This window comes from Oncorhynchus nerka, unplaced genomic scaffold (genome assembly GCF_034236695.1).
Source record: "Oncorhynchus nerka isolate Pitt River unplaced genomic scaffold, Oner_Uvic_2.0 unplaced_scaffold_933, whole genome shotgun sequence".
Taxonomy (NCBI): Eukaryota; Metazoa; Chordata; class Actinopteri; order Salmoniformes; family Salmonidae; genus Oncorhynchus; species Oncorhynchus nerka.
The window spans coordinates 85,001-108,621 of record NW_027040373.1 but is presented as its reverse complement, the minus strand read 5'-3'; the positions used below and the strand labels follow the sequence as shown (position 1 = coordinate 108,621).

The 23,621-nt window shown below is 42.0% G+C and overlaps 1 pseudogene; it reads right to left on the bottom strand.

Annotated features, from left to right (window-relative positions):
* The window catches only part of LOC115123859 (glutamate receptor ionotropic, NMDA 2A-like), a 100,042-nt pseudogene extending 82,703 nt beyond the window's left edge, over positions 1-17,339 (bottom strand).
* Positions 17,340-23,621: the final 6,282 nt, after the last annotated feature.

Sequence of the window (23,621 nt, the reverse complement as noted above, 5' to 3'; positions counted from 1 at the left end):
CCCTAGAGAGATGGGACTGGACAACACATAGTACTACCATCTAACCCTAGAGAGATGGGACTGACTAGACAACACATAGTACTACCATCTAACCCTAGAGAGATGGGACTAGACAACACATAGTACTACCATCTAACCCTAGAGAGATGGGACTGGACAACACATAGTACTACCATCTAACCCTAGAGAGATGGGACTAGACAACACATAGTACTACCATCTAACCCTAGAGAGATGGGACTAGACAACACATAGTACTACCATCTAACCCTAGAGAGATGGGACTAGACTACCATCTAACCCTAGAGAGATGGGACACAACACATAGTACTACCATCTAACCCTAGAGAGATGGGACTAGACAACACATAGTACTACCATCTAACCCTAGAGAGATGGGACTGGACTAGACAACACATAGTACTACCATCTAACCCTAGAGAGATGGGACTAGACAACACATAGTACTACCATCTAACCCTAGAGAGATGGGACTGGACTGGACAACACATAGTACTACCATCTAACCCTAGAGAGATGGGACTAGACAACACATAGTACTACCATCTAACCCTAGAGAGATGGGACTAGACAACACATAGTACTACCATCTAACCCTAGAGAGATGGGACTAGACAACACCATCTAACCCTAGTACTACCATCTAACCCTAGAGAGATGGGACTCTAACCCTAGACTAGACAACACATAGTACTACCATCTAACCCTAGAGAGATGGGACTGGAGACAACACATAGTACTACCATCTAACCCTAGAGAGATGGGACTAGACAACACATAGTACTACCATAGTAACCCTAGAGAGATGGGACTACCATCTAACCCTAGAGAGATGGGACTAGACAACACATAGTACTACCATCTAACCCTAGAGAGATGGGACTAGACTAGACAACACATAGTACTACCATCTAACCCTAGAGAGATGGGACTAGACAACACATAGTACTACCATCTAACCCTAGAGAGATGGGACTAGACAACACATAGTACTACCATCTAACCCTAGAGAGATGGGACTAGACAACACATAGTACTACCATCTAACCCTAGAGAGATGGGACTGGACAACACATAGTACTACCATCTAACCCTAGAGAGATGGGACTGGACAACACATAGTACTACCATCTAACCCTAGAGAGATGGGACTAGACAACACATAGTACTACCATCTAACCCTAGAGAGATGGGACTAGGACTACCATCTAACCCTAGACAGACAACACATAGTACTACCATCTAACCCTAGAGAGATGGGACTAGACAACACATAGTACTACCATCTAACCCTAGAGAGATGGGACTAGACTGGACAACACATAGTACTACCATCTAACCCTAGAGAGATGGGACTAGACAACACATAGTACTACCATCTAACCCTAGAGAGATGGGACTAGACAACACATAGTACTACCATCTAACCCTAGAGAGATGGGACTAGACAACACATAGTACTACCATCTAACCCTAGAGAGATGGGACTAGACAACACATAGTACTACCATCTAACCCTAGAGAGATGGGACTAGACAACACATAGTACTACCATCTAACCCTAGAGAGATGGGACTGGACTGACAACACATAGTACTACCATCTAACCCTAGAGAGATGGGACTGGACTGGACAACACATAGTACTACCATCTAACCCTAGAGAGATGGGACTAGACAACACATAGTACTACCATCTAACCCTAGAGAGATGGGACTGACAACACATAGACAACACATAGTACTACCATCTAACCCTAGAGATGGGACTAGGGACTACCATCTAACCCTAGACTAACAACACATAGTACTACCATCTAACCCTAGAGAGATGGGACTGACAACAACACCATAACCCTAGTACTACCATCTAACCCTAGAGAGATGGGACTAGACAACACATAGTACTACCATCTAACCCTAGAGAGATGGGACTAGACAACACATAGTACTACCATCTAACCCTAGTGGGACTACCATCTAATCCCCTAGAGAGATGGGACTGACAACACACCATCTAGTACTACCATCTAACCCTAGAGAGATGGGACTAGACAACACATAGTACTACCATCTAACCCTAGAGAGATGGGACTAGACAACACATAGTACTACCATCTAACCCTAGAGAGATGGGACTAGACAACACATAGTACTACCATCTAACCCTAGAGAGATGGGACTAGACAACACATCTAACCCTAGAGAGATACTACCATCTAATCTAACCCTAGAGAGATGGGACTAGACAACACATAGTACTACCATCTAACCCTAGAGAGATGGGACTAGACAACACATAGTACTACCATCTAACCCTAGAGAGATGGGACTGACAACACATAGTACTACCATCTAACCCTAGAGAGATGGGACTGGACTAGACAACACATAGTACTACCATCTAACCCTAGAGAGATGGGACTGGACTAGACATAGTACTACCATCTAACCCTAGAGAGATGGGACTAGACAACACATAGTACTACCATCTAACCCTAGAGAGATGGGACTAGACAACACATAGTACTACCATCTAACCCTAGAGAGATGGGACTAGACAACACATAGTACTACCATCTAACCCTAGAGAGATGGGACTAGACAACACATAGTACTACCATCTAACCCTAGAGAGATGGGACTAGACAACACATAGTACTACCATCTAACCCTAGAGAGATGGGACTAGACAACACATAGTACTACCATCTAACCCTAGAGAGATGGGACTAGACAACACATAGTACTACCATCTAACCCTAGAGAGATGGGACTGACACATAGTACTACCATCTAACCCTAGAGAGATGGGACTACAACATCTACTACCATCTAACCCTAGAGATGGGACTAGACAACACATAGTACTACCATCTAACCCTAGAGAGATGGGACTAGACAACACATAGTACTACCATCTAACCCTAGAGAGATGGGACTAGACAACACACATAGTACTACCATCTAACCCTAGAGAGATGGGACTAGACAACACATAGTACTACCATCTAACCCTAGAGAGATGGGACTAGACAACACATAACCCTAGTACTACCATCTAACCCTAGAGAGATGGGACTAGACAACTAGACAGACACATAGTACTACCATCTAACCCTAGAGAGATGGGACATAGTACTAGTACCCATCTAACCCTAGAGAGATGGGACTAGACAACACATAGTACTACCATCTAACCCTAGAGAGATGGGACTAGACAACACATAGTACTACCATCTAACCCTAGAGAGACTGGGACTAGACAACACATAGTACTACCATCTAACCCTAGAGAGATGGGACTAGACAACACATAGTACTACCATCTAACCCTAGAGAGATGGGACTGGACAACACATAGTACTACCATCTAACCCTAGAGAGATGGGACTGGACAACACATAGTACTACCATCTAACCCTAGAGAGATAGTACTACCATCTAACCCTAGAGAGATGGGACTAGACAACACATAGTACTACCATCTAACCCTAGAGAGATGGGACTAGACAACACATAGTACTACCATCTAACCCTAGAGAGATGGGACTGGGACTAGACCATCTAACCCTAACTACATAGTACTACCATCTAACCCTAGAGAGATGGGACTAGACAACACATACACCATCTAACCCTAGAGAGATGGGACTACTACCATCTAACCCTAGAGAGATGGGACTAGACACATAGTACACCATCTAACCCTAGAGAGATGGGACTAGACAACACATAGTACTACCATCTAACCCTAGAGAGATGGGACTAGACAACACATAGTACTACCATCTAACCCTAGAGAGATGGGACTGGACAACACATAGTACTACCATCTAACCCTAGAGAGATGGGACTAGACAACACATAGTACTACCATCTAACCCTAGAGAGATGGGACTAGACAACACATAGTACTACCATCTAACCCTAGAGAGATGGGACTAGACAACACATAGTACTACCATCTAACCCTAGAGAGATGGGACTGGACAACACATAGTACTACCATCTAACCCTAGAGAGATGGGACTAGACAACACATAGTACTACCATCTAACCCTAGAGAGATGGGACTAGACAACACATAGTACTACCATCTAACCCTAGAGAGATGGGACTAGACTGAGAAACACATAGTACTACCATCTAACCCTAGAGAGATGGGACTAGACTAACAACATAGTACTACCATCTAACCCTAGAGAGATGGGACTGGACAACACATAGTACTACCATCTAACCCTAGAGAGATGGGACTGGACTAGACAACACATAGTACTACCATCTAACCCTAGAGAGATGGGACTGGACTAGACAACACATAGTACTACCATCTAACCCTAGAGATGGGACTGACAACACATAGACTACCATCTAACACATAGTACTACCATCTAACCCTAGAGAGATGGGACTAGACAACACATAGTACTACCATCTAACCCCCTAGAGAGATGGGACTAGACAACACATAGTACTACCATCTAACCCTAGAGAGATGGGACTGGTACTACCATCTAACCCTAGAGAGATGGGACAACACATAGTACTACCATCTAACCCTAGAGAGATGGGACTAGACAACACATAGTACTACCATCTAACCCTAGAGAGATGGGACTAGACAACACATAGTACTACCATCTAACCCTAGAGAGATGGGACTAGACAACACATAGTACTACCATCTAACCCTAGAGAGATGGGACTAGACAACACATACTACCATCTAACCCTAGAGAGATGGGACTAGACAACACATAGTACTGAGAGATGGGACAACACATAGTACTACCATCTAACCCTAGAGAGATGGGACTAGACAACACATAGTACTACCATCTAACCCTAGAGAGATGGGACTAGACAACACATAGTACTACCATCTAACCCTAGAGAGATGGGACTAGACTACCATCTAACCCTAGAGAGATGGGACTAGACACATAGTACTACCATCTAACCCTAGAGAGATGGGACTAGACAACACATAGTACATCTAACCCTAGAGAGATGGGACTAGACAACACATAGTACTACCATCTAACCCTAGAGAGATGGGACTAGACAACACATAGTACTACCATCTAACCCTAGAGAGATGGGACTAGACTAGACAACACATAGTACTACCATCTAACCCTAGAGAGATGGGACTGGACAACACATAGTACTACCATCTAACCCTAGAGAGATGGGACTAGACAACACATAGTACTACCATCTAACCCTAGAGAGATGGGACTAGACAACACATAGTACTACCATCTAACCCTAGAGAGATGATGGGACCATCTAACCCTAGAGAGATGGGACTAGACAACACATAGTACTACCATCTAACCCTAGAGAGATGGGACTAGACAACACATAGTACTACCATCTAACCCTAGAGAGATGGGACTGACAACACATAGTACTACCATCTAACCCTAGAGAGATGGGACTGGACTCTAGACAACACATAGTACTACCATCTAACCCTAGAGAGATGGGACTAGACAACACATAGTACTACCATCTAACCCTAGAGAGATGGGACTACATAGTACTACCATCTAACCCTAGAGAGATGGGACTAACACATAGTACTACCATCTAACCCTAGAGAGATGGGACTGGACTGGACAACATGAACTCTCTTCTCATCTAACCCTAGAGAGATGGGACTCAACACATAGTACTACCATCTAACCCTAGAGAGATGGGACTCTTAGTACTACCATCTAACCCTAGAGAGATGGGACTAGACATCCATCTACCATCTAACCCTAGAGAGATGGGACTAAAACACATAGTACTCCATCTAACCCTAGAGAGATGGGACTTAGTACTCCATCTAACCCTCTAGACAACACATAGTACTACCATCTAACCCTAAAGACTCAACACATAGTCTCCATCTAACCCTAGAGAGATGGGACTTCAACACATAGTACTACCATCTAACCCTAGAGAGATGGGACTAAACAACACATAGTACTACCATCTAACCCTAGAGAGATGGGACTCAACACATAGTACTCCATCTAACCCTAGAGAGATGGGACTGGAACAACACATAGTCTACCATCTAACCTCTTGGGACTCAACACATAGTACTACCATCTAACCCTTGGGACTAAAACAACACATAGTACTACCATCTAACCCTAGAGAGATGGGACTGGACAACACATAGTACTACCATCTAACCCTAGAGAGATGGGACTAACAACACATAGTACTCCATCTCCCTAGAGAGATGGGACTCAACACATCTACCATCTAACTTAGAGAGATGGGACTAAAACACAGTACTCCATCTAACCCTAGAGAGATGGGACTGGACTCAACATGTACTCCTCTCCTTCTAAAACACATAGTCTCCATCTCCCTCTCTACCATCTCCTCCTCTCTCTCTAAAATGGGACTAGACTCTACCTCTCCCTCTCCTCTCTCCATCCTCCCTCTTCTAAACTCAGTCTCCTCTCTCTCCTCTCTCTCCTCCTCTTCATTCTCCTCCCTCTCTCTCTCTCCTCTCTCTTCTCTCTCAAATCTCCTCTCCCCTTCTCTCCTCCTCCTCCTCTCTCTTCTCAAACTCACTCTCCACTCCTCTCCTCTCCTCTCCTCTCCTCTCCTCTCCTCTCCTCTCCTCTCCTCTTCTTCCTCACAGCTCTAGTCTACTTTCTGTCCTCTTTTCTCACGACTCTGTTCTACTTCCTGCTCTTTCCATCCTCCCTCGTCCTCTCCCAATCTATCTTCACACCCCTCTCTCTCCCCTCTCCGCCGACTCCCTCGTCAGGCAGATGGGTGGGCAGACCCTGGGCTGGCACACACACACACACACACACACACACACACACACACACACACACACACACACACACACACCTGGCAGGACCTGCAATAACTCCCCCTGCTGTGAGCTGAGTGAAGACAGGATGAGAGAAGAGGAGTTGAACAGAAAGAGAGAGGAGAGATGGCTCATCAAGCCCTCCTTTAGATTTGGAGATCACTAGACCAGGTGGTCCCTCTCTCTCTTCTCTGTCCTCTCCTCTTCCTCCATTCTCTCTCTCTCTATCTCTCTCTCTCTCTCTGTCCCTCTCTCTCTCTTCTCTGTCTTCTCCTCTTCCTCCATTCTCTCTCTCTCTGTCTCGGGAACAAGTTGCTCGGCAGTTAGGAGACAAACTAGAACCATGTGAAAGCAGGTAACAGCAATTCACACACACACACACACACACACACACACACACACACACACACACACACACACACACACACACACACACACACACACACACACTCCCGTCTCCATGTCTTACTTGTGCAGAGCGAGAGGAGGAACCTTGGAAGGCTTCTCCGGCTGTGTCCCGTAACAGGAAGTCCTCGCTTCAGGTATTTCTCCGTACTCCTCCAGCATGGCGGAGGCAGCGGACGTAATGATGCCCAGCCCGTCCCTCACCCGCGCCTCCAGAGGGTAGTCCCAGTCCTCAGAGGAGACGGACACCATGCCCGAGGGGAACTCCTCGGGTACCGTCTCGGTGGTGCCGGAGGTCAGGCTGGAGACGATCCAGATGTATCCGAACCCGGTGAGGCCCAGGGAGCGAGCCTCCTCCAGGATAAAGACTCCCTCGTCTTTAGAGCAGTACAACAGAACCACCGGGGATTGGACCTTCTTCAACATGATTTGACTCTTACTGTCTTCCTCCACAGCATCTAATGTTATGATGTGCTGCAGGTCCCAGCCTACAAAACTACAGGTGGAGAGAGATGGAGAGATGAGAGAGAGAGATGGAGAGATGGAGAGATGAGAGATGGAGAGATGGAGAGAGAGATGGAGAGATGGAGAGATGGAGATGAGATGGAGAGATGAGATGGAGAGAGATGGAGAGATGAGATGGAGAGAGGTGGAGAGATGGAGAGATGAGATGGAGAGATGAGATGGAGAGATGAGATGGAGAGATGGAGAGATGAGATGGAGAGGTGGAGAGAGTGATGGAGAGATGAGATGGATGAGATGGAGAGAGATGGAGAGATGAGATGGAGAGAGATGGAGAGATGAGATGGAGAGAGATGGAGAAAGAGATGGGGAGAGATGGAGAGATGAGATGGAGAGGTGGAGAGATGGAGAGATGAGATGGAGAGATGAGATGGAGAGAGATGGAGAGATGGAGAGATGAGATGGAGAGGTGGAGAGATGAGAGGTGGAGAGATGGAGAGATGAGATGGAGAGAGATGGAGAGATGAGATGGAGAGAGATGGAGAGATGGAGGAGATGAGATGGAGAGATGGATGGAGATGAGATGGAGAGGTGGAGAGATGGAGAGATGAGATGGAGAGAGATGGAGAGATGAGATGGAGAGATGGAGAAATGAGATGGGGAGAGATGGAGAGAGATGAGATGGAGAGAGATGGAGAGATGGAGAGATGAGATGGAGAGAGATGGAGAGACGTGATAGATGGAGAGGTGGAGAGAGAGAGTGGAGAGATGAGATGGAGAGAGATGGAGAGAGAGATGAGAGAGATGGAGAGAAGAGAGAGGGGAGAGATGGATGAGATGGAGAGAGATTGAGAGATGGAGAGAGAGAGAGATAGAGAGATGAGATGGAGAGAGATGGAGAGACGGGATAGATGGAGTGATGCGAGAGATATAAGAGTTATGAGAGAGATTGTATATTATACTGTATATAATGGATATGTTAATGAGAGATTATAGATAATGGAGAGATGTTAGATATATTATAGAGATAATCGGAGTTAGAGGGAGGGGACGATATTATATATAATCCATATAACGTATATTTGATAATCCTATATGTTAATGTATATTATATATATAATACTATATGTTAAGGTATATTATATATAATCCTATATGTTAATGGATATATTATATATAATCCTATATGTTAAATGTATATTATATATAATCCTATATGTTAATATATATTATATATATATCCTATATGTTAATGTATATTATATATAATCCTATATGTTAATGTATATATTATACTGTATATAATCCTATATGTTAAGGTATATTATATATAATCCTATATGTTAAGGTATATTGTATATAATCCTATATGTTAATGTATATTGTATATAATCCTATATGTTAATGTATATTATACTGTATATAATCCTATATGTTAAGGTATATTATATATAATTGTATATGTTAATGTATATATTATACTGTATATAATCCTATATGTTAATGTATATTATATATAATCCTATATGTTAATATATATATATATATAATCCTATATGTTAATGTATATTATATATAATCCTATATGTTAATATATATATATATATATATATACTGTATTTAATCCTATATGTTATATTATACTGAATATAATCCTATATGTTAAGGTATATTATATATTATCCTATATGTTAATGTATATTATATAATCCTATATGTTAATATATATATATTATACTGAATATAATCCTATATGTTAATGTATATTATATATATAATCCTATATGTTAATGTATATATTATATGCATATGTTAATATATTATATATAATCCTATATGTTAATGTATATTATATATAATCCTATATGTTACTGTATATTATATATAATCCTATATGTTAATGTATATTATATATAATCCTATATGTTAATATATATTATATATAATCCTATATGTTAAGGTATATTATATATAATCCTATATGTTAATATATATTATATATATAATCCTATATGTTAATATATATATATTATACTGAATATAATCCTATATGTTAATGTATATTATATATAATCCTATATGTTAATGTATATATTATACTGTATATAATCCTATATGTTAATGTATATTATATATAATCCTATATGTTAATGTATATTATATATAATCCTATATGTTAATGTATATTATATATAATCCTATATGTTAATGTATATTATATATAATCCTATATGTTAATATATATATATATATATACTGTATTTAATCCTATATGTTAATGTATATTATATATTATCCTATATGTTAATGTATATTATACTATATAATCCTATGTTAATGTTATTATATATAATCCTATATGTTAATGTATATTATATATAATCCTATATGTAATGTATATTATATATAATCCTATATGTTAATGTATATTATATATAATCCTATATGTTAATGTATATATACTATACTGTTATTTAATATGTTAATGTATATTATATATATGTTAATGTATATTATATATAATCCTATATGTTAATGTATATTATATATATATAATCCTATATGTTAATGTATATTATATATAATCCTATATGTTAATATATATATATATATATTATACTGCATTTAATCCTATATGTTAATGGATATTATATATAATCCTATATGTTAATGTATATTATATATAATCCTATATGTTAATATATATATATATATATATTATACTGCATTTAATCCTATATGTTAATGGATATTATATATAATCCTATATGTTAATGTATATTATATATAATCCTATATGTTAAGGTATATATTATACTGAATATAATCCTATATGTTAAGGTATATTATATATAATCATATATGTTATTGTATATTATATATACTATATATATAATTGTATATGTTAATGTATATATTATACTGTATTTAATCCTATATGTTAATATATATATATATATAATCCTATATGTTAATATATATTATATATAATCCTATATGTTAATGTATATTTTATATAATACTATATGTTAATGTCAATATTATACTGTATGTAATCCTATATGTTAATGTATATTTTATATAATACTATATGTTAATGTCAATATTATACTGTATGTAATCCTATATGTTAATGTATATTATATATAATCCTACAGTATATGTTAACGTACAGTTGAAATAGGAAGTTTAAATACATTTAGGTTGGAGTCATTAAAACACGTTTTTCAAACACTCCACAAATTTCTTGTTAACAAACTATAGTTTTGGCAAGTCGTTTAGGACATCTACTTTGTACATGACACAAGTCATTTTTCCAACAATTGTTTACAGACAGATTATTTCACTTATAATTCACTGTATCACAATTCCAGTGGGTCAGAAGTTTACATACACTAAGTTGACTGTGCCTTTAAACAGCTTGGAAAATTCCAGAAAATGATGTCATGGCTTTAGATGCATCTGATAGTCTAATTGACATCATTTGAGTCAATTGGAGGTGTACCTGAGGATCTTTTCAAGGCCTACCTTCAAACTCAGTTCCTCTTTGCTTGACATAATTGGAAAATCAAAAGAAATCAGCCAAAATCACGAAAACATTGTAGACTTCCACAAGTCTGGTTCATCCTTGGGAAAATTTCCAAACACCTGAAGGTGCCACGTTCATCTGTACAAACAATAGTACGCAAGTATAAACACCATGGGACCACGCAGCCGTCATACCGCTCAGGAAGGAGACGCGTTCTGTCTCCTAGAGAGGAACGTACTTTGGAAAAAGCCACTGCTCCAAAATTGCCCCCAAAAAACCCCGACTATGGTTTGCAACTGCACATGGGGACAAAGATCATAATTTTTGTAGAAATGTCCTCTGGTCTGATGAAACAAAATATAACTGTTTGGCCATAATGACCATCGTTATGTTTGGAGGAAAAAGGGGGAGGCTTGCAAGCCGAAGAACACCATCCCATCCGTGAAGCACGGGGGTGGCAGCATCATGTTGTGGAGGTGCTTTGCTGCAGGAGGGACTGGTGCACTTCACAAAATAGATGGCTTCATGAGGAGGGAAAATTATGTGGATATATTGAAGCAACATCTCAAGACATCAGTCAGGAAGTTAAAGCTTGGTCGCAAATGGGTCTTCCAAATGGACCATGCCCCAGGACTACCTGACATGATGACTCCTTGCTGTCCCCAGTCCACCTGGCCATGCTGCTGCTCCAGTTTCAACTGTTCTGCCTTACTATTATTCGACCATGCTGGTCATTTATGAACATTTGAACATCTTGGCCATGTTCTGTTATAATCTCCACCCGGCACAGCCAGAAGAGGACTGGCCACCCCACATATGCTCTCTCTAATTCTCTCTTTCTTTCTCTCTCTCGGAGGACCTGAGCCCTAGGACCGTGCCCCAGGACTACCTGACATGATGACTCCTTGCTGTCCCCAGTCCACCTGACTGTGCTGCTGCTCCAGTTTCAACTGTTCTGCCTTATTATTATTCGACCATGCTGGTCATTTATGAACATTTGAACATCTTGGTCATGTTCTGTTATAATCTCTACCCGGCACAGCCAGAAGAGGACTGGCCACCCCACATAGCCTGGTTCCTCTCTAGGTTTCTTCCTAGGTTTTGGCCTTTCTAGGGAGTTTTTCCTAGCCACCGTGCTTTTACACCTGCATTGCTTGCTGTTTGGGGTTTTAGGCTTGGTTTCTATACAGCACTTTGAGATATCAGCTGATGTACGAAGGGCTATATAAATAAATTTGATTTGATTTGATTTGAAATGGACAATGACCCCAAGCATACTTCCAAAGTTGTAGCAAAATGGCTTAAGGACAACAAAGGCACGGTGTTGGAGTGGCCATCACAAAGCCCTGACCTCACTCCTATAGACAATTTGTGGGCAGAACTGAAAAAGTGTGTGCGAGCAAGGAGAGCTACAAACCTGACTCAGTTACACCAGCGCTGTCAGGAGGAATGGGCCTAAATTCACCCAATTTATTGTGAGAAGCTTGTGGAAGGCTACCCGAAACATATGTCCCAAGTTTAAACAATTTAAAGGCAATGCTACCAAATACTAATTGAGTTTATGTAAACTTCTGACCCACTGGGAATGTGATGAAAGAAATAAAAGTTTAAATAAATCATTCTCTCTTACTATAATTCTAACATTAATGTATATTATATACAATGACATAGATTAATGTATATTATATATAATGACATAGATTAATGTATATTATATATAATGACATAGATTAATGTATATTATATATAATGACATAGATTAATGTATATTATATATAATGACATAGATTAATGTATATTATATATAATGACATAGATTAATGTATATTATATATAATGACATATTATGTATATTATATACAATGACATAGATTAATGACATATAATGTATTATATATAATGACATAGATTAATGTATATTATATATATTTCTGACATAATTAATGTATATTATATATAATGACATAATTAATGTATATTATATATAATGACATATGATTAATGTATATTATATATATATGACATTAGATATATATATAATGTATTATATATAATGACATAGATTAATGTATATTATATATAATGACATAGATTAATGTATATTATATATAATGACATAATTAATGTATATTATATATAATGACAGAGATGAATGTATATTATATATAATGACATAGATTAATGTATATTATATATAACGACATAGATTAATGTATATTATATATAATGACATAGATTAATGTATATCATATATAATGACATATGTCCATGTATATTATATATAATGACATGGATGAGGTGTTATAGAACTAGATGGTCAGTTAGACCAGGGTACATGGATGAGGTGTTATAGAACTAGTAGATGGTCATGTATATTATATATAATCCTTCCATATATGTTAATGTATTTTATATATATATTCCTACAGTATATGTTAATATATATATATATATATATATATATATATAAAATAATGACATACGTTAATGTATATAATATATATTTCTACAGTATATGTTAATGTATATAATATATATTCCTAAAGTATTTGTTAATGTATATTATATATATTGCTACATGCTAACGTGTATTATATATAATGCTACATGCTAATGTGTATTATATATAATGCTACATGCTAATGTGTACTATATATAATGCTACATGCTAATGTGTACCTGTTGTCCACGGTGCTCTTGAGGACGTTGATAAACTCCTGGTATCCGGGGAACTTGGAGGTGACTATGGAAAAGATGTGCCAGTCGTACTCCTCCATGATGCTCAACATCAACAGCGCCTCCTGCTGGATGGAGGCTCCAAACTGGAAAAACGTTGACTTGTCGTCCTGATGGAGAGAGAAGAGAGAGAGAAGAGAGAGAGTTATATATCATCCTGATAGAGAGAGAGAAGAGAGAGAGAAGAGAGAGAGGAGAGAGAGTTAGAGAGAGAGAGAGAGAGAGAGAGAGAGAGAGAGAGATAAGAGAAAGAAGAGAGAGAGAGAAGAGAGTGGGAAGAGAGAGAGAGAGAAGAGAGAGGGAAGAGAGAGGGAAGAGAGAGAGAGATAAGAGAAAGAAGAGAGAGAGAGAGATAGAAGAGAGAGGGAAGAGAGAGAGAGAGAGAGAGAGAAGAGAGAGAGAGAGAGAGAGAGAGAGAGAGAGAGAGAGAGAGAGATAAGAGAAATCATCCTGAAGAGAGAGAGAGATAGAAGAGAGAGGGAAGAGAGAGAGAGAGAAGATCATCCTGAAGAGAGAGAGAGAGAAGAGAGAGGGAAGAGAGAGGGAAGAGAGAGAGAGAGAGGGAGAGAGTTATATATCATCCTGATAGAGAGAGAGAAGAGAGAGAGAGAGAGAGAGAAGAGAGATAGTTATATATCATCCTGATAGAGAGAGAGAAGAGAGAGAAGAGAGAGAGAGAAGAGAGAGGAGAGAGAGAGAGAGAGAGAGAGAGAGAGAGAGAGAGAGAGAGAGAAGAGAGAGAGAAGAGCGAGAGAGAGAGATAGAAGAGAGAGAGAAGAGAGAGGGAAGAGAGAGAAGAAAGTGGGACCACTACCAGAATAAACAGTTCAGAATGAACCATGTCAAACCTACGTCCCACACTTCAACCAGATGTCAGTCTAATGTCTGCTACAGGAGAGCCCAGTCCACTGAAAACAGCTACAGTTATACAGATACACAACTAGAAGATGGTCAGTTAGACCAGGGTACATGGATGAGGTGTTATAGAACTAGATGGTCAGTTAGACCAGGGTACATGGATGAGGTGTTATAGAACTAGATGGTCAGTTAGACCAGGGTACATGGATGAGGTGTTATAGAACTAGATGGTCAGTTAGACCAGGGTACATGGATGAGGTGTTATAGATCTAGATGGTCAGTTAGACCAGGGTACATGGATGAGGTGTTATAAAACTAGATGGTCATTTAGACCAGGGTACATGGATGAGGTATTATAGAACTAGATGGTCATTTAGACCAGGGTACATGGATGAGATGTTATAGAACTAGTAGATGGTCAGTTAGACCAGGGTACATGGATGAGATGTTATAGAACTAGTAGATGGTCATTTAGACCAGGGTACATGGATGAGGTGTTATAGAACTAGTAGATGGTCAGTTAGACCAGGGTACATGGATGAGGTGTTATAGAACTAGATGGTCAATTAGACCAGGGTACATGGATGAGGTATTATAGAACTAGATGGTCATTTAGACCAGGGTACATGGATGAGGTGTTATAGAACTAGTAGATGGTCAGTTAGACCAGGGTACATGGATGAGGTGTTATAGAACTAGTAGATGGTCAGTTAGACCAGGGTACATGGATGAGGTATTATAGAACTAGATGGTCAGTTAGACCAGGGTACATGGATGAGGTGTTATAGAACTAGATGGTCAATTAGACCAGGGTACATGGATGAGGTGTTATAGAACTAGTAGATGGTCAGTTAGACCAGGGTACATGGATGAGGTTTTAAACAACTAGATGGTCAATCAGACCAGGGTACATTAGAATGTAAAACAGGTTCAGCCCCTGGTTCGACCGTGATCCTCTAGAGTTACGCCACCTCAAGAATTGCATTTTGCGAAATGCTCGAAACACGCACACTCAGGCCGACTGGCTCTCGTTCAGGCAAACGAGAAATAAGTGCACTTAGGCTATCCAGAAGGCCAAAGCTAGTTACTTTAAGGAACAGTTCTCTCTCTGTGGATCTGACCCCAAGAAGTTCTGGAAAACGGTTAAAGACCTGGAGAATAAACCCTCCTCCTCACAGCAGCCCATGTCCCTTAATGTTGATGATGTGGTTGTTACTGACAAGGAGCCCATGTCCCTTAATGTTGATGTGGTTGTTACTGACAAGGAGCCCATGTCCCTTAATGATGATGTGGTTGTTACTGACAAGGAGCCCATGTCCCTTAATGTTGATGTGGTTGTTACTGACAAGGAGCCCATGTCCCTTAATGTTGATGATGTGGTTGTTACTGACAAGGAGCCCATGTCCCTTAATGTTGATGTGGTTGTTACTGACTAGGAGCACATGTCCCTTAATGGAGCACATGTCCCTTAATGTTGATGTGGTTGTTACTGACAAGGAGCCCATGTCCCTTAATGTTGAGGATGTGGTTGTTACTGACAAGGAGCCCATGTCCCTTAATGTTGATGTGGTTGTTACTGACAAGGAGCCCATGTCCCTTAATGTTGAGGATGTGGTTGTTACTGACAAGGAGCCCATGTCCCTTAATGTTGATGATGTGGTTGTTACTGACAAGGAGCCCATGTCCCTTAATGTTGTTGAAGTGGTTGTTACTGACAAGGAGCCCATGTCCCTTAATGTTGATGTGGTTGTTACTGACAAGGAGCCCATGTCCCTTAATGTTGATGTGGTTGTTACTGACTAGGAGCCCATGTCCCTTAATGTTGATGTGGTTGTTACTGACAAGGAGCCCATGTCCCTTAATGTTGATGTGGTTGTTACTGACAAGGAGCACATGTCCCTTAATGTTGAATGTTGAGGATGTGGTTGTTACTGACAAGGAGCACATGTCCCTTAATGTTGAGGATGTGGTTGTTACTGACAAGGAGCACATGTCCCTTAATGTTGATGTGGTTGTTACTGACAAGGAGCACATGTCCCTTAATGTTGATGTGGTTGTTACTGACAAGGAGCCCATGTCCCTTAATGTTGATGATGTGGTTGTTACTGACAAGGAGCCCATGTCCCTTAATGTTGATGTGGTTGTTACTGACTAGGAGCCCATGTCCCTTAATGTTGATGTGGTTGTTACTGACTAGGAGCCCATGTCCCTTAATGTTGATGATGTGGTTGTTACTGACAAGGAGCCCATGTCCCTTAATGTTGATGAAGTGGTTGTTACTGACTAGGAGCCCATGTCCCTTAATGTTGATGATGTGGTTGTTACTGACAAGGAGCCCATGTCCCTTAATGTTGATGTGGTTGTTACTGACAAGGAGCCCATGTCCCTTAATGTTGATGTGGTTGTTACTGACAAGGAGCCCATGTCCCTTAATGTTGATGATGTGGTTGTTACTGACACAGGAGCCCATGTCCCTAATGTTGGAGCACATGTCCCTTAATGTTGATGTGGTTGTTACTGACAAGGAGCCCATGTCCCTTAATGTTGAAGTGGTTGTTACTGACAAGGAGCCCATGTCCCTTAATGTTGATGTGGTTGTTACTGACAAGGAGCCCATGTCCCTTAATGTTGATGATGTGGTTGTTACTGACAAGGAGCCCATGTCCCTTAATGTTGAAGTGGTTGTTACTGATGGAGCCCATGTCCCTTAATGTTGATGTGGTTGTTACTGACAAGGAGCCCATGTCCCTTAATGTTGATGATGTGGTTGTTACTGACAAGGAGCCCATGTCCCTTAATGTTGATGTGGTTGTTACTGACAAGGAGCCCATGTCCCTTAATGTTGATGTGGTTGTTACTGACAAGGAGCCCATGTCCCTTAATGTTGATGATGTGGTTGTTACTGACAAGGAGCCCATGTCCCTTAATGTTGATGAAGTGGTTGTTACTGACTAGGAGCCCATGTCCCTTAATGTTGAGGATGTGGTTGTTACTGACAAGGAGCCCATGTCCCTTAATGTTGATGATGTGGTTGTTACTGACAAGGAGCCCATGTCCCTTAATGTTGATGTGGTTGTTACTGACAAGGAGCCCATGTCCCTTAATGTTGATGTGGTTGTTACTGACAAGGAGCCCATGTCCCTTAATGTTGATGAAGTGGTTGTTACTGACAAGGAGTCCATGTCCCTTAATGATGATGTGGTTGTTACTGACAAGGAGCCCATGTCCCTTAATGTTGATGTGGTTGTTACTGACAAGGAGCCCATGTCCCTTAATGTTGATGTGGTTGTTACTGACAAGGAGCCCATGTCCCTTAATGTTGATGTGGTTGTTACTGACAAGGAGCCCATGTCCCTTAATGTTGATGTGGTTGTTACTGACAAGGAGCCCATGTCCCTTAATGTTGATGTGGTTGTTATTGACAAGAAGCACATGGCTGAACTCTTTAAATCACCACTTCATTAAAGTCAGGATTCCTATTTGACTCAGCCACGCCTCCTTGACGGTCCAACACTTCCTCATCTCCTAACCCCTTCTAATGTGACTATCCCCGATGCTTCTCCCTCTTTTTCCCTTGCCCTGCTACAAAGTTTCTCCCTCCAGGTAGTCACTGAGTCCGAGGTGGTAAAGGAGCTCCTGAAACTGGGTCAGATGGTTTAGACCCTTTCTTCTTTAAGGTTGCTGCTCCCATCATCGCAAATAATACTTTTATCCTGTCTCTCCTCTCTGGGGAGGTTCCCATTGGTTGGAAGGCAGCCACGGCTCGTCCTTTATTTAAAGGGGGAGATCAAGCTGATCCTAACTGTTAGAGGCCTATTTCTATTTTGACCTGTTTTTCAAAAGTCTTGGGAAAAAAACTTGTCAATAATCAACTGCCAGTCTTTCTTGCTGTCTACAGTATTCTCTCGGGCAATCTGGTTTCCGCTCAGGTCATGGAAGTTTCACGGAACCTTAAAGCAATATTGTGCTGCTCTTTTTTATTGACTTGGCCAAAGCTTTTGATACGGTAGACCATTTCATTCTTGTGGGCCGGCTAAGGAGTATTGGTGTCTCTGAGGGGTCTTTGGCCTGGTTTGCTAACTACCTCTCTCAAAGAGTGCAGTGTATAAAGTCAGAACATCTGCTGTCTCAGCCACTGACTGTCACTAAGGGAGTACCCCAAGGCTCGATCCTAGGCCCCATGCTCTTCTCAATTTACATCAACAACACAGCTCAGGCAGTAGGAAGCTCTCTCATCCATTCATATGCAGATGATTATTATGCTATACTCAGCAGGCTCTCCCTGGATTTTGTGTTAAACGCTCTACAACAGAGCTTTCTCTGTTCTTAACCTTGTTCTGAACACCTCCAAAACAAAGGTCAAGTGGTTTGGTAAGAAGAATGAACCTCTCCCCACAGGTGTTGTAGTATAAAGTAGTGTACTAGATAGGGAATAGGGCTGTAGTATAAAGTAGTGTACTATATAGGGAATAGGGCTGTAGTATAAAGTAGTGCACTATATAGGGATTAGGGCTGTAGTATAAAGTAGTGCACTAGATAGGGAATAGGGAACATTTGGGAGATATCCTCAGCCACTTGTTACAACACAGACCCTGGGACAGAACCTGTTATTCCCACAGCAGATCCCACAGAGAAGAAACGATCCTTTGGATTCGTGTTTAAAGGACAAGTCCACCGCTTTTAAAACCCTCATTTTTTATTATCTACAATACCAGTGTCTACATACAGTCTTGTGAAAACGGCACATTTTCTACGATTTTGTCGGGAAAAAAAATATTTACATTTGAAAAGTTCTTCCCCAAAGACATCGTCAAAAGTAAATAAATGTGTGTGTGTGTGTGTGTGTGTGTGCGTGTGTGTGTGTGTGTGTGTGCGTGTGTGTGTGTGTGTGTGTGTGTGTGTGTGTGTGTGTGTGTGCGTGTGTGTGTGTGTGTGTGTGTGTGTGTGTGTGTGTGTGTGTGTGTGTGTGTGTGCGTGTGTGTGTTCTCTCTCTCTCTCAGCAGTAAAAGGTGACAGTCATTTTCACACAGCCCACACGTCGTTGGCAATTGTGATCAGAAATAAGAAGTGTGTGTGGGGGGGTGAAGGAGACAGACAGCAGGGCCTTGGAGAGGCTACGTTTGTGTCTGTCTGTCTGTCTGTCTGTCTGTCTGTCTGTCAGTCTGTCTGCCTGTCAGTCTGTCTGTCTGTCTGTCTGTCTGTTTGCGTGTCAGTCAGTCTGTCTGCCTGTCTGTCTGTCTGTCTGTCTGTCTGTCTGTCTGTCTGTCTGTCTGTCTGTCTGTCTGTCTGTCTGCCTGTCAGTCTGCCTGTCTGTCTGCCTGTCTGTCTGCCTGTCTGCCTGTCAGTCTGCCTGTCAGTCTGCCTGCCAGTCAGTCTGCCTGTCTGCCTGCCTGTCTGCCTGTCAGTCTGCCTGTCGGTCTGCCTGTCTGTCTGCCTGTCTGCCTGTCAGTCTGCCTGTCAGTCTGCCTGTCTGCCTGCCAGTCAGTCTGCCTGTCTGCCTGCCTGTCTGTCTGCCTGTCTGCCTTTCAGTCTGCCTGTCAGTCTGCCTGTCTGCCTGCCAGTCAGTCTGCCTGTCTGCCTGCCTGTCTGCCTGCCAGTCTGCCTGTCTGCCTGTCTGCCTGCCAGTCAGTCTGCCTGTCTGCCTGCCTGTCTGCCTGCCAGTCTTTCTGCCTGTCTGTCTGTCTGCCAGTCTGTCTGTCTGTCTGTCTGTCTGTCTGTCTGTCTGTCTGTCTGTCTGTCTGTCTGTCTGTCTGTCTGTCTGCCTGTCTGTCAGTCTGCCTGTCTGCCTGTCTGCCTGTCAGTCTGCCTGTCTGCCTGTCAGTCTGCCTGTCTGCCTGTCTGTCTGTTTGTCTGTCTGTCTGTCTGTCTGTCTGTCTGTCTGTCTGTCTGTCTGTCTGTCTGTCTGTCTGTCTGTCTGTCTGTCTGTCTGTCTGTCTGTGTCAGTCTGTCTGCCTGTCTGCCTGCCAGTCTGTCTGTTAGTCTGCCTGTCAGTCTGCCTGTCTGCCTGTCAGTCTGCCTGTCAGTCCGCCTGTCAGTCTGCCTGTCTGCCTGCCTGTCAGTCTGCCTGTCAGTCTGTGCAGAGTTTCAAGTGTTTCTGACATGTCTGTATATCCCCTTCAAATCAGTGGATTCTATTTCAGCCAATAAATCAAGCACACAGCCATGCAATCTCCATAGACAAAACATTGGCCTGTACTGAAAAAACCAAAGTGACATTCAACGTCTCATCATCTCATCACTTTCCAACAAGTCAGTTCGTCAAATTTCCAAAACTTGGAAGCAACGTCAACACAAGATGGTCAATATCGTCGGGAGCTTCATGAAATGGGTTTTCATGGCCGAGCAGCAGCACACAGGAAGAAGAACTGCTGGTCGGGAGCTTCATGAAATGGGTTTTCATGGCCGAGCAGCAGCACACAGGAAGAAGAACTGCAGGTCGGGAGCTTCATGAAATGGGTTTTCAGCACACAGGCCTAAGATCAACATGAGCAACGCCAAGCGTCATCTGGAGCTCGTCGCCATTGGACTCTGGAGCAGTGGAAACGCGTTCTCTGGAGGGATGAATCACACTTCACCATCTGGCAGTCCCCGACTGACGAATCAGATGCCAGGAGAACCTGCCCCAATGCATAGTGCACATAGTGTTTGATTTGATTTGATTTACCTGCCCCAATGCATAGTGCACATAGTGTTTGATTTGATTTGATTTACCTGCCCCAATGCATAGTGCACATAGTGTTTGATTTGATTTGATTTACCTGTCCCAATGCATAGTGCACATAGTGTTTGATTTGATTTGATTTACCTGCCCCAATGCATAGTGCACATAGTGTTTGATTTGATTTGATTTACCTGTCCCAATGCATAGTGCACATAGTGTTTGATTTGATTTGATTTTACCTGCCCTAATGCATAGTGCCAACTGTAAAGTTTGGTGGAGGAGGAATAATGGAATAATGGAATAATGGAGCTGTTTTTCATGGTTCGGGCCCCTTTAGTTCCAGTGAAGGGTCAATCTTAACCCTACAATATACATTCTAGATGATTCTGTCCTTCCAACTTAGTGGCAACAGTTTTAGGGAAAGGCCATTTCCTGTTTCAGCATGACAACACCCCCCGTGCAGAAATAGTTTGTCGAGATCAGTGTGGAAGACCTTGACTGGTCTGCACAGTGTGTGTGTGTGTGTGTGTGTGTGTGTGTGTGTGTGTGTGTGTGTGTGTGTGTGTGTGTGTGTGTGTGTGTGTGTGTGTGTGTGTGTGTGTATGTGCCAACAGAGAGGTGTTTTCTATGTTTTTAGGATTTGAGGACATTTTCTGATTCGGATCAAAACTGTTGAGCAGAAAATATTACTTCCTGTCTTCCTATTCCTCCACTTCCTCCTGTCTTCCTATTCCTCCACTTCCTCCTGTCTTCCTCTTCCTCCTGTCCACCCCTTCCTCCACTTCCTCCTGTCCTCCCCTTCCTCCCCTTCCTCCACTTCCTCCTGTCTTCCTTCCTCTACTTCCTCCTGTCTTCCTCTTCCTCCACTTCCTCCTGTCTTCCTCTTGTCTTCCTCTTCTTCCTCCTGTCTTCCTCTTCCTCCTGTCTTCCTCTTCCTCCTGTCCTCCTCTTCCTCCTCCTCTCTTCCTCCTGTCCTCCCAGTCCTCCCCTTCCTCCCCTTCCTCCACTGCCTCCTGTCCTCCTCTTCCTCCTTTCTTCCTCCTGTCCTCCCCTTCCTCCACTTCCTCCTGTCTTCCTCTTCCTCCTGTCTTCCTCTTCCTCCTGTCTTCCTCTTCCTCCACCTCTCTTCCTCTACTTCCTCCTGTCCTCCTCTTCCTCTACTTCCTCCTGTCCTCCTCTTTCTCTACTTCCTCCTGTCCTCCTCTTTCTCTACTTCCTCCTGTCCTCCTCTTCCTCTACTTCCTCCTGTCTTCCTCCTGTCCTCCTCTTCCTCATTTCTTCCTCCTGTCCTACCCTTCCTCCACTTCCTCCTGTCTTCCTCTTCCTCCTGTCTTCCTCTTCCTCCACCTCTCTTCCTCTATTTCCTCCTGTCTTCCTCCTCTACTTCCTCCTGTCTTCCTCCTGTCCTCCTTTTCCTCTACTTCCTCCTGTCTTCCTCCTGTCCTCTTCTTCCTCCTGTCTTCCTTTCCTCCTCTCATCTTCTTCCTCCTGTCTTCCTCTTCCCCCTGTCCTCCACTTCCTCCTGTCTTCCTCTTCCTCCTGTCCTCCACTTCCTCCCCTCTTCCTCTCCCTCCTGTCTTCCTGTTCCTCCTGTCTCCTCTTCCTCCTCCTCCTCCTTTCTTCCTTTCCACCTCTCTTCCTCTTCCTGTTCCTCCACTTCCTCCCTCCATCTTCCTCTTCCTATTCCTCCACTTCCTCCCCCCATCTTCCCTCTACTATGAAGTTACAGCTGATCAACAGGAGAAACACGATGTGTCCTATTTATAATGAACTACTGGCACATGTACTGTCTTCTGCACTGATGCACTGACGCTGTTACATTAGGCAGGGGGAGAGGAGGGAGAGAGAGATAGGGAGAGGAGGGAGAGAGAGATAGGGAGAGGAGGGAGAGAGAGATAGGGAGAGGAGGGAGAGAGAGATAGGGGGAGGAGGGAGAGAGAGATAGGGAGAGGAGGGAGAGGAAAGAATTCAGCTGCCAGGCGTGACAGTTCTCGCTATTCTCTCTCCTCCCTACACACACAGACCAGGGTAATTTAGCCAGATTAAAGTAGCTGGGCTGAGCAGAGGACAACAGGGGCCTATGCATGGCCGAGAGAGCTGTCTGTCTGTCTG